This window comes from Octopus bimaculoides, chromosome 15 (genome assembly GCF_046866305.1).
Source record: "Octopus bimaculoides isolate indiv1 chromosome 15, ASM4686630v1, whole genome shotgun sequence".
Taxonomy (NCBI): domain Eukaryota; kingdom Metazoa; phylum Mollusca; class Cephalopoda; order Octopoda; family Octopodidae; genus Octopus; species Octopus bimaculoides.
The window spans coordinates 9,148,847-9,166,905 of record NC_142942.1 but is presented as its reverse complement, the minus strand read 5'-3'; the positions used below and the strand labels follow the sequence as shown (position 1 = coordinate 9,166,905).

Here is an 18,059-nt window from a genome sequence, read left to right as displayed (position 1 = left end):
GGCAGCATTCAGCAACTTAAACAAGCAGACCGTCCAGAAGTCGTCTGGAGGCGATGGTTGAATGTATTTTTATGTAATTTTGGTAAATATATCTGTTAAAATGAGATGTGAATGTTATCTTCCTTAATTGCGTACTTTAGATGACAATATATTTACCACCCCCTGTATATATATATCCCCCCCCTCGCAAAATTTCTTTCCCATAAATCCTTATATACTCTGAAGCCAGAACATCTAAGCGGTATTTGTAGAAAATTTTGTTAAAAAGTATCCATTTTTCTGGATGTCATGAGGCAACAAAGTTGGGAACATATACATCTGTCGTGATGCCCTCTTAATTACACGATTTTTTCATTTCATGTTTATTTCATTCGTTTGCAATGTTCTCTCTCGCTCTCTCTCTCTTTATCTCACATACACTGCAAAGATTACAGATGGGCTGCTGAATTGAAATCTCAATGTTACTTTGAGTGGAAGGTAAAACTTGACAAATTGTTTCTCCCTCTGTTGTTGGACTGCCGTGATGTTTGTTGAAAAAAGAGAGATTATGACTGTAATAAAATAGTGAAAGCAATATTTACTAAGCAAGTGAGCACTATTATACAAAGAAATAATTACATGTAAAATATAAAAATTATTAGAAAACAGGAATCAAATGTGAAAATATTATCAAAAGGTAAGCAGAAAACCGCCTGGCGGGCGGTCTTTCTGCTAGTAAGAAAACTGCTTATTAATTAGGTACATAACAGTTACTAAAAGAAAGCAATTATTAAAGGATTGACTGTTTGGAAATTTTTTTAATAAATTCATCTTCCAAGAAATTTCCTGTAATTTCGATTTCTGGAGTTTATTGATTATTTGAACTTCAAGTTTTTCACAAATTTACAGATTCGTTGCAGTCAAGATATTCTGTTTTCATTCGCAACAGTCTCACACTCTTTGTCACGTCTATTTTCATTAATGATAATTTCATATATACTCATTTCAATGTTTTCATTTCAAGTCTTAACTCGCAAAACCGACAGCTTATTCTATATACGCAATGGAAAACAATTATCGATTGAATGAATGCTATTAGACAAAATAGCTGTATAACTTTGAGGCTTTCATGATATAGTACACATGTATATTTTTTTAAAAAGAAACATTAAGAAATTTTTTTATTGGTATGGCTGTCTGGAACGCTATAAGCCTAACAATAATGACTATGAGATCGCTGTTATTTCTAGCACGCTAAACGCGCTAGAGTTACCTTGAAATTACTCTAAGTGACAGATATATTACAACTACGATGGAGGCGCAATGGCCCAGTGGTTAGGGCAGCGGACTCGCGGTCATAGGATCGCGGTTTCGATTCCCAGATCGGGCGTTGTGAGTGTTTATTGAACGAAAACACCTAAAGCTCCACGAGGCTCCGGCAGGCGATGGTGACGAACCCTGCTGTTCTCTTTCACCACAACTTTCTCTCACTCTTACTTCCTGTTTCTGTTGTGCCTATAATTCAAAGGGTCAGCCTTGTCACACTGTATCACGCTGAATATCCCCGAGAACTATGTTAAGGGTACACGTGTCTGTAGAGTGCTCAGCCACTTACACGTTAATTTCACAAGCAGGCTGTTGCGTTGATCGGATCAACTGAAACCCTCGACGTCGTAAGCGACGGAGTGCCAACAACAACATATTACAACTACGACAAATTACTGAAAGAAACATTAACAAAGCAAGTGATATTTTTTTTTGAATTGAAGTTTTCAGGATAATTTATTTTTCTGAACTTCATTTTATAATTGAATATTTCAAGTTTACAAATTTAAATATTCGGTACAAGATAGTTTAGCATTCTTTTGCTTGAACCCGCACACTTTGTTAATTTCCGTAAAAAGTTCTTCATCTACTTTTTGCGCACCGTGCTCAGGTCTATGCATCTGTAATCAGTCACACATACACACGTGTGTTTTTGTATGTACGTTTGTATATATCCACGCATGTGTGTGTGTGAGAGAGAGAGAGAGAGAGAGTGAGAGAGAGAGATATAGTGAGAGACTAAATGGGTGTGTTGTCATGTATTACATACATAAATACATATGCGTACATCTTTTTTGTATGCGTGTGTGCGTGTGTGTGTGTGAGACAAAGATAGAGTGATGTCTAAGTGGCACTCTCTCTCTCTCTCTCTCTCACGCACACACACATACATAGAAGAAAGTGGATGCATATTTATTTACGTACGTATACATGAAAACACACTCCTTCACTCTCTCTCTCTCTCTCTCTCTCTCTCTCTCTCACACACACACACACACATACATGTTCATTTCACATACACATACATCATACATCTTTGACTTTCTACCCTCTTTCACTTTAAAACAAAAGTAACATTTTTTTATAAATTGAAGTTTCCAGGAACATTTACTTTCTGAACTTCCTTTTATTATTGATTATTTCAAGTTCACAAATTTAGATATTCGGTACAAGATAGTTTTTAACGAGCTTTTATTTATACGAGTTTTTCTTTCCATGTTGAATTCATTCATTGTTTGCAATGTTCTCTCTCCCCACCTCCCTCTCTCTCTCTCTCTCTCTCTCTCTCTCTCACACACACACACACACACACACACACTTTCTCTCTAACACCGGGATCCCCTTCATGGAATCCTTGACCTCTTCGTCGACTCCCAGGCATGTACAAGAAAATAAATAAATAATAATAAGTAGATGTGCATTTATCGCCCCCTTGAATAGTCCCATCAACCCCCCAGGGGTCAATCTCGACCACTTTGGAAACCCCTGCTCTAATATAAACACACACACACACACATACACACACACACTTCAGGTTTGATTTCTTTATTCCGCAAATATCACATTAGAAATTTGCAATTCAATATGGGACGTTCCCAAAAATATGCGACTGAAAATATCAATGTGAAATTATTAAAAATATTATCAAGTTGCTAGCTCTCCGGGCGGTCTTTCTGCTAGTATATATATATATATATATATATATATATATATATATATATATATATATATATATGTATGGGTAATATATGGAATCCTCATAGTCACGGGATGCTGGCATGAGCGAGCACCATACTGCGCTAAGACTTCCACAGAGTGACGCAAACTCCAAGTTCCACCCTGACCTCCTCGTGGTACCGCCTGGATATAAACCAATAGGAGAGGATGACTGTGAGTGTCTGGTGCAGTATAACCAGGCCACTCCGAGTAGATGGGGCTCGTTAGCCATGATCACAGCCTGTCTAGGAGGACACTCTGGTATAAAACCTATGACCCGAGGACCTCTCTGTCATCGTCCCAGCTTGCTAGGCTACAGCAGATACACCCCGAGTGTAACGGGTGGGACCCAGTTCTGTGTAGACGCCACTGCACTTTAAAACTCCATCCCGTAGGCCGAAGGACCTGCTCACTTTCACGACCACGACCACAACTCCCCAAGCCCTGTAACAATGGGAAGGGGAAGAAAACAGTTGGTGGAAGATGTCACAGGAAGCCGCAGCTTTCAAACTGCATGCAGTCGGTGCGAGGCATTGGTTCCCTGGTGTTGACCCGGAGACAACAACATCACTTGGCAGCATTTCGAACGACCAAGAAGTGAGAGCACTGCTTGATTTACATGGAGAGCGGCCTAGAAAAGGTAGCCTGAAGAAAGCACCTCTCCTACGCACACAGTTGGTAAACCGCGGCCAACGGGCACACTCACGTGGTCGAACACAAGTACAAAAAATAGAAAGATTTCGTATCTAGGTATCCACACGAACATAGACCTTTCACAAACAAAAAAATCACACCGTCCAGCATATATACACTTCCAATCTCAAAACCTCTCGAACGTCTGTATCCCTTCCTTCTTACACGCACATATACAGGTCACTCTTCACTTATACACAGAGACACACATATACACTACCCCTCAACAATCATTTCTGTTACTCTGATATACACTCACAGTAATGTGTTCACCTATTCACACACACTGTACTTACTCTCAGGCACTGTCCAACACAGATTCCGCCATTCAGTCATTTCAGAAAAATAGTTAAATGATTAGTTAGAAAATCTCTATAAGAGATGAATGTAGTAACTATACTGAGCAGTGACGTTTATCGCCACTTCAATATGACTGTTCCGAAGGAACCGACGTTACTACCCCAGGATGATTTTCATCCAGTTGGTTATCAATGCAATCTGGACCCGATATGTATTGCAGCCCGGGGAGCAAACCACTACCATCTTCTAGCTGACGACGGGCCCACCAGACCGTACGGTTTTGAGCTATTTGTGCCTATTCTCAGTGGTGGATATCAATCCATAATAAGCGTTCGCTCCCTTGCTTGCAATATATATCGGGTGCAGATTGCATCGCTAACCAGCAGGAGGTGGCTCCTTCTTGGGGTTTAAAGCGGTTGTAACGTCGGTTCCTACAGAACAGCCATATTGAAATGGCGATAAACATTACTTCTCAGTTGCAAGATTATTTCCTTTTAATATTCTTCAACTGCTATGCGAAGTCAATTCACACTTTAAATAAAGGTAATCTATCAGAAGATAGCAATGTGTCCTATGAAAGTAGATGATGGTAAAAACTTATGTGTATTTTGAAATATTATCTGTTTCCTTTATTTCAACACCGTTTTATCCTCATATATTTTATTCTTTCTTGTCTCTATACCTATATTGCAATAAAGCAAAGCATCATTCGTTGCAGGCATAAAACAACGGACCATATCCATATTGATAAATGCAATGCACAAAACTCTTGGACTTGAGTCACTTATGTAGATTTACAGCTCTATAAAACACATGTATCTAAGATACATTCACACACACAAACACACATCTATCTATCTATCTATCTATCTATCTATCTATATGTCTGTCTGTCTGTCTGTCTGTTTTTTCTGTCGTATTTTGTTTTGATGTTAATTCGTTTTACGTTTGTTTTTTTTCCCCTTATTTTTTTTCTGATAGGTTGTCTTGTTTTTTTTTGTGTGTCAACCATATGGTTGATATTCTTAAAAATGTATACCAAAGACTGTATTTTTCGTCTGTTTTTAACATTTATTCAAATTTCAAGTGCTGAGGAAGTGCTGGCTATTTAATGTTTGAAAGTATATTGCTTTGAATTCAGGACGTAAAGACGAATACAGCTAAGCATTTTGCGAGGCGTGCTGACCACTCTGCTCGCTCACCGCCGCCATAGCAGCAACAACAATATCAACAATAACAACGACAACGGCAACAACAACAACTATAATAATAATAGTAATAATAATAATAATAATAATAATAATAATAATTAGTAGTAGTAGTAGTATCATCATCATCATCAGCAGCAGCAACAGTAGTAGTAGTAGTAGTAGTAGTAGTAGTAGTAGTAGTAGTAGAGGAAGGAATCTAGAAAAACAAGAATAGCATGCGTTTGAAACCTAATTCGATCGATTCGAGTTAACATTTGTCAGTTTTCAGTTCTACGGATGTTTAATTTCAGTTGATTATCTATGATTACATTTCAATCATTAATTAATATCATTACCCAGATTTATTTATCACATGTAAATTGACACACCCGTTACTTCGGAGAGCGGCCATTTGTTTATTTATTTATGTATTTATTTATGTATTTATTTAATGTTTATTTTGTTGTTTTTATTTCAGAGATGATTAGCGATATTGCATTACATTCATATAATATTCCATACATGGGAACAGCAACATCGGTACAAACGCCGACGAAAATTTTAATAGAAACACGAGCCGCCCAATTACATTGCTTCGCATGCATGCACTCAGTCATATTTATACACGCTCATATGGAAAGAAAAAGAGAAATCGAATTGAGAGAAACCTTGATTTACAATGTGTCCATCAGCCCATAATCAACTCACTACAAATTTAAGGCACCGTATTTTCATCTTCAGTAAGTAAAGATATTCTCTCTATATAGTTCGAAAGACATCATGAAAGACGTTAAAATATACTACACTAGTCATGGATCTGTAGTCTTAGGTGCAATCGAAAAAGCCGACTGCCTACATCCTCGAATGTGTTTGTATAAACCTGAGACTCTAACCCATATTCAAGGATAATTTTTATTTTATTTTCATCTGAAATTTTAAATTTTTAACCGTGATTTATATTTTCCCAGCGTTACGCAAAATCTAGCGAATTCACGTGGCTGTGTGGTAAGCCGTTTGCTTCCCAACCACATAATTCCGAGTTCAGTCTCACTACGTGGCATCTTGGGCAGGTGTTTTCTACTATAACTTCGAGTAAGTGGATTTGGTAGACAGCAACTGAAAAGAAGCTGTTTAGTTACGTATTGAGGAGTGGTTGTAATTTATTTATTGAATTTATTTATCGATACTGTTGTACATAGGGTAAATGTGTTCAAAAGTTGTGGTTTCTTTGGCTTGTTCCTAAACAACACCTATTTTAGTGCTGTTGACACCACCGGATTGAATGGTACTGCCCAGGTGTCGAAACCATAATGATATCCGTACGGCAGCTGATGATGGATGTACGTTGGATTGTTGGTATATCTGTTTTTGTATATGTGGAATAGCATTATTGGTTGTTGGTATGGATGTGGAATAGTATAATAACCCATCCTTTTGATATATGTGTGTGTGTGTGTATGGTGTCTGTGTCTGTGCTTGCCCACCACCACCGCTTGACAACTTTACGTCCCCGTAACTTACCGGCTCGACAAAATTGATCGACAGAATATGCCGCAGTCTTAAAAACTGAAATAAGTATTGGGGTCGATTCGTGTGACAAAAATTCTGCAAGGTGATGCCCCTTCATGGCCACTGGCTAATGACTCAACCAAGTAAATGGTAAAAGGCAAAGGAGTTTTCCTTTCATTAGTCTCTCTCTCTCTCTCACACACACACACACACTTTCTCTCTCTCATGTGAACTCTTGTGTTCTTTCTTGTGTTCTTTCTTGTTTGAGCTGAGTTCTAAGCAGTGTTCTTTATTATTTCTCAATCAACTTTTTTCATTCTTGGGCTTTGCCACCTGAATGATTGCATGAAATGTGTAGCGCCGGACTGAGACAGAATCGCAAGCTCCCTCAGAACTTTCCCCTGTGTACAAGTCAATGAAACATGCATGCATACATACATATATACATGCATAAAACAATTACCAAGTTAAAACACTATTGGCCAGATAACGTTGTGTGGGCCACAAAGGAAAGATATGTTCTGATTTGAAATTTCAGCTCAAGAGAAAGAGAACATCTATGAATAATTGATAAGTAGTTTGAAAATCCAGCATCCGGAATACACTTTTAGCTTCATATCTATTAATACTGGTGCAATAGGATACATACAAACCCGTCTGGGGCAAAGTATGGCTGAATTTGGGATCTTGGGGAGAAAATGCAAATCCTTCATTCATATGCTACAAATGATCACGATATCGGTGACTTTAAAAATTTGCAAGGCCATTTTAAGATTTAAGGGATAATGATTAAAAGAAGATACTTCGCCTCACATCCTTTCTACGAAGTAGGAGGTCGGTCAAAATTTACTCTGAAATTAAACAGAGAAAGATAACATACATACATGTTTACTTAAATATACGCATGCATACATACATGAATACTACATACATATACATATACACATATGTATCCCTTTCAAGAAGATAGTGGACAAGCAAGGAAATGGTCAATCTTTGTCATTTAATAAAATTATTATCTCTAAACGCTTAATTTCATTCTTGTTTCGTTTAACATTTTCTTCCTAATAATCTGACTGTGAAGATAGAATTGTATTTTAAAGTTAACCGGATATGGGTTTATTTTTTGTTTTTTCATTTTGTATTTTGGTTATACTTTCGGTTTGTCGCCATTTTATCTAGGGGTTTAATTTTTTCTGCAAGTTGTTGGAAAATAGCTCTGTGCTTTGGGTTTTCCTATTCTCTGTAGAGTGAAATAACAGTCGGATTTATCGAAGTAATTTTTCAAAATAATCACCAGAAGAAACACATCTTACACCTTGGATGGATGGTAGCGATTAGGCAATTGGTGATTATATCATTGCACCAAGGTAATACGAGTGTGAGGATGAGTGAAAACAAATGTAGTGATATGAAATAAAGAATGACGTTCAATCTGCTTTCCCTAAACACTATCTCTTTGAATGTGTGTGTATGTGTGTTTGTGTATAAATATATATATATATATATATATATATATATATATATACATACAGAGAGAGAGCGAGAGAGAGAGAGAGAGAGAGAGAGAGAGAGAGAGAGAGAGACATACATACACATATATATCTACACATGTATATACACACATATACTCATATATATTTACGCACTCACACACACACACACACACATATATATATATATATATTTATATATACATATATGAATATATGTATATACTTTTGGTGTAAATTTCTGGCACAAGGCCAGGATTATATTATTACATTAGTGTATATGTGAGTGTGCATGTATGTATGTATGTATGTATGTATTGAAAGATAGATAAATAGCCAAAAAATCATGCAAATAAAACGAGTAAGATTATGGGGTAAGGAATAGATAAACAGAATGATATATGACGTTTGAAAAGTAAGACATGTGGTGGAAAAAATTACGTAGAAATATGTAAGTAAATAATAACAACGAAAAGAACGTCTACAATGAAAATAAATATGCCAAATAAAAGGAATAGAAGAGGATGTAATGTTCCGGATTATATTAATATCAAAAACAAGTAATAGTAGTAATATATGTATGGGAAAAGTAAACAGAAATGATATTGCCAACTGTTTACATTGCAGGCTTGAAATATACATATTTTTCTGCGTGCACACATGCGTGCTTGAATGTTTATATACATGCATCTAACACACGCACACACACACACACACACACATGCAGGTGCGCGCGCGCACACAAACAAACACATGTGAATATGAACCTTCCTGTGTGCCTTTCTATGGAAGAGCGTAGGCTCGAACTGTTAAAGACATTTTCACTTGCCGAGCGTTATACTAAGGGCAACAACTGCAGCAATGGGGAAGGGGACGGGGCTGAGGGAAGTGTCATAGTGTAACTAAGAACAATGACACACACACACACTCACACACACACAAATACAGACGCAAACACATGAACAGGTAAAGATACACATCATACAAGAACAAAATGGACTAAGCGGAGCAAGAGCATGCATGGAAAGTGTCGCTGAAGAGGTCACAGTTTCGTGACGAAAGATTTCCGGACAGTGGACATGAGTTAAAATAATAAAATAAGAACGGTAATAAACGAATGAAGAACGAATATATTAAGCGTTTGTTTATTTGACAAAAGAAAAAAATGATCAACCCTAGATAGGATATATAACTTAAGTTCCCCCAAGGAGCAATTGTGACAGTCTATAACATGTTGATAGAAGATGGAGTTGGTTTTTTTCTCAATGTAGCTATCTAGGTGTTCTTTGAACCTCCTAGATGTCTCACCAGTGTTGGACTTTGGGAGAACCACGCAAGTCCCTTTCAAATACTTAATCTGGTATACATACTTAAAAATTAATTTTACTGATATGGTGGTTTTTTTAAACGCTAGTCACTGAATATATACATATATATATATATATATATATATATATATATATATATATATATATATATATATATATATATATATATATGAGTGTGTGTGTATGTGTGTGTGTGCGTGTATGTGTGTACGCAGAGACAAACATACACAGATGCACATATATACATATATAAGTTTGGGTATATATAGAAGTACAATGTCTATGCATATGCATGTGTCTATTGGGTCATCCCATAAATCATGCTGTTTTTTAATACTTCATTTATTTTTCAAAAATTAAGATAAAGAAAGTTCTTTTTTAATCAAAAATATATTCTCCATGTTCTACAATGCTCCTCCTTTTATGTGGTAGACTTGCAAGGCGCCTCTTCTAAAATTCATTTGTCCGTCAGGAAAAATACTCCTCTAATATTTTTCTGACCTCGTCTACCGAATTCATATTTTACCGTCCAAAGGATTTTGATGACTGCAGAATAAATGATAATCAGATGGGAAAATGTCCGGCGAATATGGTGGGTGCAAACCCAAGTGGAACAATGCGGCAGGGAACGTAGTGATCCTTTCTACTATAGGCACAAGACCTGAAATTTTGCGGGAAGGGTTTAGTCAATTACATCGACCCTAGTGCGTAACTGGTGCTTATGTTCTCAATCCCGAAAGGATGAAAGACAAAGTCGACCCCGGTGGAGTTTGAACTCAGAACGTAAGGACGGACGAAATGCTGTTAAACATTTTAGCCGGCGTGCTAACGATTCTGCCAGCTCACCGCCTTAGGAAATGTAATAATAGTTACATTCGCTCCCAACATCACTCAAAAAGCCTGGGCCGACCTGAAAGAAGGGTAAATACACTTGTCTTTCAAGATGTCACGCAATAGAATCGAACCCCAAAGATGTGGTTACAAAACAGTCCCTCTCAACCACTAAGCCATTCCACCATACATATGTCCATAGGAAGCTACGAAGGAAACGTAATAATAGTCACAGAAACAAAGAAATGAAACATAGAGTGATTTGGTTTTGACTTCTCGGTATGTATCCATGACGATAATCGAGAAATTGCCAATCTATTGTGAGAAAATCTCCACTGGATATCAACTCTAGAATAAATTAATGAATTGGCTTCTAGCCAAATCCAAATAAAGCCAGCAGCAATAGGATTTATAATCCATTAACTATGATATTTAAATTTAGTTGATGAAAAGATATGTCTCTTTCAATATTACTGATTAAAAAACTACGTTCTTTCCTGACACGTTGCAATAGATTACGTTACTCTGTTGCTAGTGTCAATCATTAGATTGCGACCACGCTGGGGTATTGCGTCACGAAGGTTTCTATTTCGTTTTTTATCTTTGATGTCGATTACATCAAACCTGATAATTAGACTTCTGTCTATTTTATCAATCTGTATGTATATTCACAGAGAGGGAGGGGGAGAGTGAGGGGGAGAGGGAGGGAGAGAGAGAGAGTGAGTGAAAGACTTTTCTCGTTGTAAAAGGATATAACTAAATACCTAATTACCACAAGGTACTTATTTTTTATTCACCGACTTACACAAACACACACATGCACACAAACATGCACACACACACACACACACACACACACACACACACACACACACACACACACACACACACACACTTATAGACAAGGAACTTCCATATAGTCTCTGTAAAACAGGTTCTCTTCTCAAGACATTAGACAACCCAAGATTAACGTAGAAAACACTTGTTCAAGTTTCCATGCACCAGGTCGTTGCAAATCGGCTTTTTAACCACACAGACTTAAGCGGAGAATTATCAGTTTCCAGCAGTGTATGATATATCATTGCATAATATATTATTTCTCTCTGTTCTTTCTAATAAAATGTCAATTTCTTGTCTTCTGCTTATATGTTCTTATTATTAGGAATATTGTTTCAGACAAGTATAATACTTCTTCAGGTTCGCTATTGGCAATAACATTACTTAATTCACAAACCAGGCCTTTTTTAAAATGCAGTTTGGTATATAAATATGCATAAAATAGCGTTTGGATTTGTTGTAATGCCCGAACATCTAGAAGATAGTTTGAGAATTTTTAATGAATGAATCGTGGCGGAAAAATACCCCACCGTGATCCTCTTTGTGTTTTTTCAGGTCGTGTGTAAAGGAACAAGGCATAATCAGATATTAGACCTGGTTCTAACACTTGTAACAGAATGAGCTCCGCTAAAAGTACCCGAGCGGGTACTTTTGAATCGGGAAACGGTTTAAGTGTAACATGCAGTGAAATCAATCACACAATGTTATCTAACATTTTCTTTTTCTTTTACTCTTTTACTTGTTTCAGTCATTTGACTGTAGCCATGCTGGAGTACCGCCTTTAGTCGAGCAAATCGACCCCAGGACGTATTCTTTGTAAGCCTAGTACTTATTCTGTCGTTGCCTTTTGCCGAACCACTAAGTTACGGTGACATACACATCAGCGTCGGTTGTCAAGCGATGTTGGGGGGACAAACATTTACACACACATACATATATATATACACATATATACGACGGGCTTCTTTCAGTTTCCGTCTTCCAAATCCACTCACAAGGCTTTGGTCGACCCGAGGCTATAGTAGAAGACACTTCGCCATGGTGCTACGCAGTGGGACTGAACCTGGAACCATGTGGTTGGTAAGCAAGCTACTTACTACAGAGTCACTCCTACGCCTTTGTTAATATTTAGATCGGTAAAGCTTAAGATTTCTATCTTTATGTTGTTTTATCAATTATTTAAAAAATTGGTATAAATCAATATATTTCTAAGGGATGGATATTATCTGTTCAAAATGAAACCAAGAATTTATTGGTATTATTTTGTTTTGCTTTTGTTGTTGTTTGTTGAGAACAATCAGCTCTGACTAAACGTGTTTCAATTCTCATTATCCAACATATTTGTTTTCTAGTTTGAGGAAACGGTGTTGTTGGAGGGAGAATTCTTTGATAAGCTAGTCGAATGAGAGTATAAGAGTCCCCTTGTTTTATTGACTCCCAGAACTATTTAAGACAAAGTCAATTCTGATGAGAAAGGATCTCTGCGCGTAAGGAATATAAATATTGTTAATATTCTCACTAGCGCTTTATCATTTCTACTACAAATATATTTTTGAAATTATTTTATACTTTTACTTGTTTCAGACATTTGACTGTGGCTATGCTGGAGCACCACCTTTAGTCGAACAAATCGACACCAGGACTTATTCTTTGCAAGCCTAGTACTTATTCTATCGGTCTATTTTGCCGAACCGCTAAGTTACGGAGACGTAAACACACCAACATCCGTTGTCAAGCGATGTTGTTGTTGGTGGTGGTGGGGACAAACAACACACACACACACACACACACACACACACACACACACACACACACACACACACACACACACACACACATATATAAGACGGGCTTCTTTCAGTTTTTGTCTGTCAAATCCACTCAAAAGGCTTTGGTCAGCCCTAGGCTATAGTAGAAGACACCTAGCCAAGGTGTCACGCAGTGGGACTGAACCTGGAACCATGTGACTAGAAAACAAGCTTCTTACCACAAGCTTCTTATCACACTGCGCCTATATCTGTGTTTTGATTGAGAATTATTATTTCTAAAGTAGTCACAAGGTCAGAGGTTTGTGACGGGTACATAAATCGATTCAATCTAGCTAAGTATTTGACTGCTACTTTATTTTATCGACCTCGAAAGGATGAAAAGCAAAGTCGACCGCAGAATGATTTGAACTCAGAACATAAAATTTTAGAACAAATGCCGCGAAGGTCTACCGCAAAGGTCTTTTGTCTGCTGTTCAAGTAATTTTGCTTATCCACCGACCTTGTTTGATAAGGATAAGGAACATAGTTTTGCAATTCTTTTACCCTCCGGTTAGTCCCTAATTCATCAAACTTACGATCAAGGCTGTTCCAGCTATTACTAATTCATCATTCTGTTAAACATTGTGAACCTAGGGTAAAATTATCTAAATTGTTGAGTTCGTCATTTACAAGAAAACTAGCGTATAACTTGCGGACAATTTGGCGCTGCTGATTCTATCAGATTGTGCTGCACGCTAAATCCTAGCATCTGTCTTCAAATTCTTAGCATAAGGTTGATGGCAAGTAAATACATATTTCTGAGATGGGAAGAAATTTCATCACTTATTACTTTTATTAACCCTAGCAATGTAGGTTGACTGCAGTAAGTAGATCAAAACCTGGAATCAGAACAAAGTAGCTTTGACCTCCAGTGGCAAAGTTCTATCAACAGGAAAAGTTTAAGGTAGGTAAATTCATTATGCAGTTTAATGCTTTGAGTTTTCCGCTTCACTTGAGAGGCAGAAAAAGGTGTCGGGAGTTGAAATCAGAGATAAAACTAGTTTTTCCCTTCTCAGAGTTACAGTATTTACCCTTGAAGAAAAAATGGACTTTATTATGTATACTCGGAAGATTTGAACTGATACAGAACTGAAAGCATTGGTTTATGATTAGTATACCTGTTATCAAAGGAAAGTAGAGATAATCTCCATCGGCAAAGATCAATTGGTCATTTCGAATCATTCATACATTAGTAAAGATGAAAAGAAAATAAGAAGCTGTTTATACTGGCTTTTTTTAACGTCATCGTGGCAGAATTTTCTCAAGTTTAATTCTTGGTTTTGGTTAGTAATTAATGTAGTGTAGGTCGATTAGTAATTAGTTCTCTCACTCTCTCCTTTTCTCTCTTTTCAGAATTGTCTGTGAGCTGGCAGAAAAGTTGTACAACTATAGCTTGTTTATATTCCGGAATATGCTTTTTCTTCCTTTGGCAGAATCCATGGAAACAAGCGTCTGCATGGAAAGCCATGCGTCTAAACATTGATTTAATTATGATACATCTTCATTCATTCGTTGTGTGAGTGCACTAAGTCTAAAAGTCCCTTAGAATGCGCTCCTGCTTACTGGAAAGTATCAGATAAGACACTCAGATACTTACTTCAGAAGATCCCAATTGTATCTTCGCTTTGGCGATGTCTCGACGGCATTTTTTTCCATTTATTTTTCTGTATTATTTTTTTGGTAACAAGAGGCACAATTTGAACTCAGATCCCACAATGCCAAAAAGAGGTTGCAAAACGTCTTCTCAGATCTTCTAACACTGCCAAGCCATCGCTCTTTATAGGCTCTCTATCGACTCAGAGATGTGAAGTTAACCTAGGCAGGATTGGAACTCACAAAACAGAGAGCTGGAAGAAATACTGCAAAGACTTCTATCCAATGACATAGCAAACTCTGTCAATTCGACAATATAAATATTCCTTAATTAATATTCATTGAGATATAGTCGTTAAATAACCATTAATATTGATTTTTAACAATGCGGTAGTTGGGTGTAGTTGAATACAATGACAAAATGAACCTTGGCACCATTTGAGCCCAGACCGTAAAATGACTTTATCATTTCTTTTGCTTCGATGCACTGTAAATAACCAATAATATTACTTCTGCACGGTTGGTAGTATACTGGCAGAATTACTAAATGCCTTTTAGTACTTGCTCAAATACTTAACGTTCTAAGTTCAAATCCTGCCATCCTGTGCCTTACTGTTGGCAGGCATCAATTCAATTGATTAACAAAGGTACTAAACAGTACCATCGTTAGAAACGATATTAATTTGGCTGTTAAGGGGAGCACTAGCAAAATCGTTAACAAAATGCTTAGCATTATCCGTCTTTACGTTTCAAGTTCAAATTCCGCCGAGGTCAACTTTGTCATTTATCCTTCCAGGGTCGATAAAATAAATTCTATTTTAAGAAATGAAACGGTAGTAGTCGACTTATTCCTTCCGACTTGCTGGCCTTTTGCCAAAATTTCAAACAAACACTGGTGGTGCTCCAGCATCTTCGCAGCCTAAAAGATGAACCGTGTAAAAGAATATTAATTCTGTTGTGAAGGAAATTTTTACGCCAGTTTATGGCCTGACATAAAAAAAAATGATCCCTCGACTATCGCGGGTGTTACGTTCTAAAACACCACGCGATAGGTTAAAATCTGCGAAATAGAAGCAGTACTGTATCCTTTTTTAATTATCGTTATAATTTGTATATATTTATTTTATCATATATGCAAAACAACACCACAGAGGAATCAACGTAAGCTGAAGTAATAAACCTCCATAGGTGAACCGCGATATAGCGAGGGGGTTACTGTATTACTAAATGATATTTAATACCGCTAAGGTCTGAGTTAGCTTTGTTACTAAGACATAAATGAGAGTTGTTTATTCGTAGATCAGTTTTGAGAAAACCTATGTCTGGCTTTTTTAATGAGGTACAATGTAGTTTTGAGGTAGATTTACTTGCTATATGTAACAGGATAGGCGGCTCCCAAGAAATGATAACAATATACTGGCGATAGTTTATTCCGCTATGACCGATATCTACTTTGTAAAATTTGGGCACTTTGGATGTTCTAAACCAACGCTTAATTACCCTTTCTGTTAAAGGAACAGGGTCTGAAATTTTGGAGAAAGGAGCTAGTTGATAACATCAACCCTAGTGCTCAACTACTACTATTTTACCGACTCCAAAAGGATGAAAGGCAAAGTCGACCTCGGCGGAACACAGAACTTAGAGATTGACAATATGGCACTAACTGTTTTGCTCAGTGTTCAAATGATTCTGCTAGCTAGCCGCCTTAATTCAATGCTAAATAATATTTCCCGTTCAAGGTGGTGAGCTGGAAGAACCATTAGCATGTCGAACAAAATGCTTAGCAGTATTTCGTTTGTCTTTACGTTATGCGTTCAACTTCCGTCAAGATTAACTTTGTCTTTCATCCCTTTGGGGGTCGATAAATTAAATACTAGTAGAGCTCGGTGGGAGGGGGGGATCAATGCAATCGACTTATCTCCTCTCTCGAAATTGCTAGCCTTGTGTCAAAATTTAAAATCAATATCTGTTGTTGTCAGCTATTACCTCATCAAGGATCATTGTAGGAATTGGTGGAGCAGTAAATTAAACGCTTTACGGCGCTTAGACACTTAGACACCCCATTTTTCCTTCTGGTTATGCATCATACGAAATTTAACATTGCTTTTCTTTCACCGGGGTCGATAAAATAAAATGTCGGTGGTCAATAATATCGACTATACATACTCCAGTCACAAAATCTGAGGCAATTTCGAGCCTATTTGATAAATCAATAATTACTTCACATACTTATAAATCAATACTTACTTCAATAATTACAAACATATAAGTTTCATAGCTGAGTTTCTCAGTTTCATTTCTTTAGACGCCATCATCCAAAACTAATAACCGATGTGGCTAATCTTCTGCAGTGTTTCCTTGCATTTCTTCTATGTATCTATTCTGCTGTTATTATTATGTCTAGTTTTGAATTCCGTTGGTCGGTTTAACACCTCTTACCTGGTTCTTGGTTCCATTCAGTGGAGTTCGCTCTGGGTCAGTTCTCTGATTCGAGATACATTCTTCTCTTTTTTCATGCTCGTCTTGGAGACATAAAAAGAATGTTCATAAGGCATCGTCCTTCCATCCGTGACTAATTGATAGTTATATAACTAATTGCTTCATCAAAGATCTGTTTCACAGCCGAGTTCTTTGGTTTCGTTTCTTGATCAGAATTCTAAGAAGATACTGAGAAGTTTCCCTGCATCTTTTCTATAAAACTATATCTGCAGTATTTTTTATTGTGAATGTATCATAAATCAATAATCAACGTGATTGCGTGGTAAGATGTTTCCCAGCCACATGGTTCCGGGTTCGGTCCTATTGCGTGGCATTTTAGGCAAGTGTTTTCTACTGTAGTCCCTCACCGGCCAAAGCCTTGTAAGCGGATATGGATTTGCTGGATGGAAACTGAAAGAAGCCCATCGCGTGTATATCTATCTATCTATCTATCTATCTATCTATCTATCTATCTATCTATCTATCTGTCTGTGTTCGTGTTCCTTTGTGTTTGAATTTTTAAAGACGCCTCCACCACTTGACAACCGGCGTTGGTTTGTTTATATCCGCATATCTTGTCCGATAAAATAAGTATCATGCTTAAAAAATAAGAACTGCCATCGATTTCTGCGACCATACCTTTAAAGGAATACCCATCAGGGCTGGAGTCCAATAACTAAAACAAGTAGAAGATAAGCGCTTGATTTCAAAGATGAGCTTCTTAGGACTAGTTCCTTCGTCGCCATCATACGAGGCTACATAAGATATATTTAATCAAATTCTTCCGTTGTCACATTTACCTTTTAAACTTTAGAAATCGATAAAATAAAAACACCAATTACGTTACTAAGGTCTATATATTATAGTAACCTTCTCCAAGGCATCAAGCTGGTAGAATCGTTGGATCTATTTTAAAACGGGGGCCACATTTTTCATTAATGTTTTACGTAGTGTTTTTGGTACCGAAAGACTTTCAAA

At 37.1% G+C, this 18,059-nt stretch overlaps 1 long non-coding RNA gene across 1 annotated transcript in view; it reads right to left on the bottom strand.

Moving 5' to 3' along the window:
• The window catches only part of LOC149132407 (uncharacterized), a 27,108-nt gene extending 9,644 nt beyond the window's left edge, over positions 1 to 17,464 (bottom strand). The window contains exon 1 of the long non-coding RNA XR_016244410.1: positions 16,851 to 17,464. This is a non-coding gene — a long non-coding RNA (uncharacterized LOC149132407). The remainder of the gene's footprint in view (positions 1 to 16,850) is intronic.
• Positions 17,465 to 18,059: the final 595 nt, after the last annotated feature.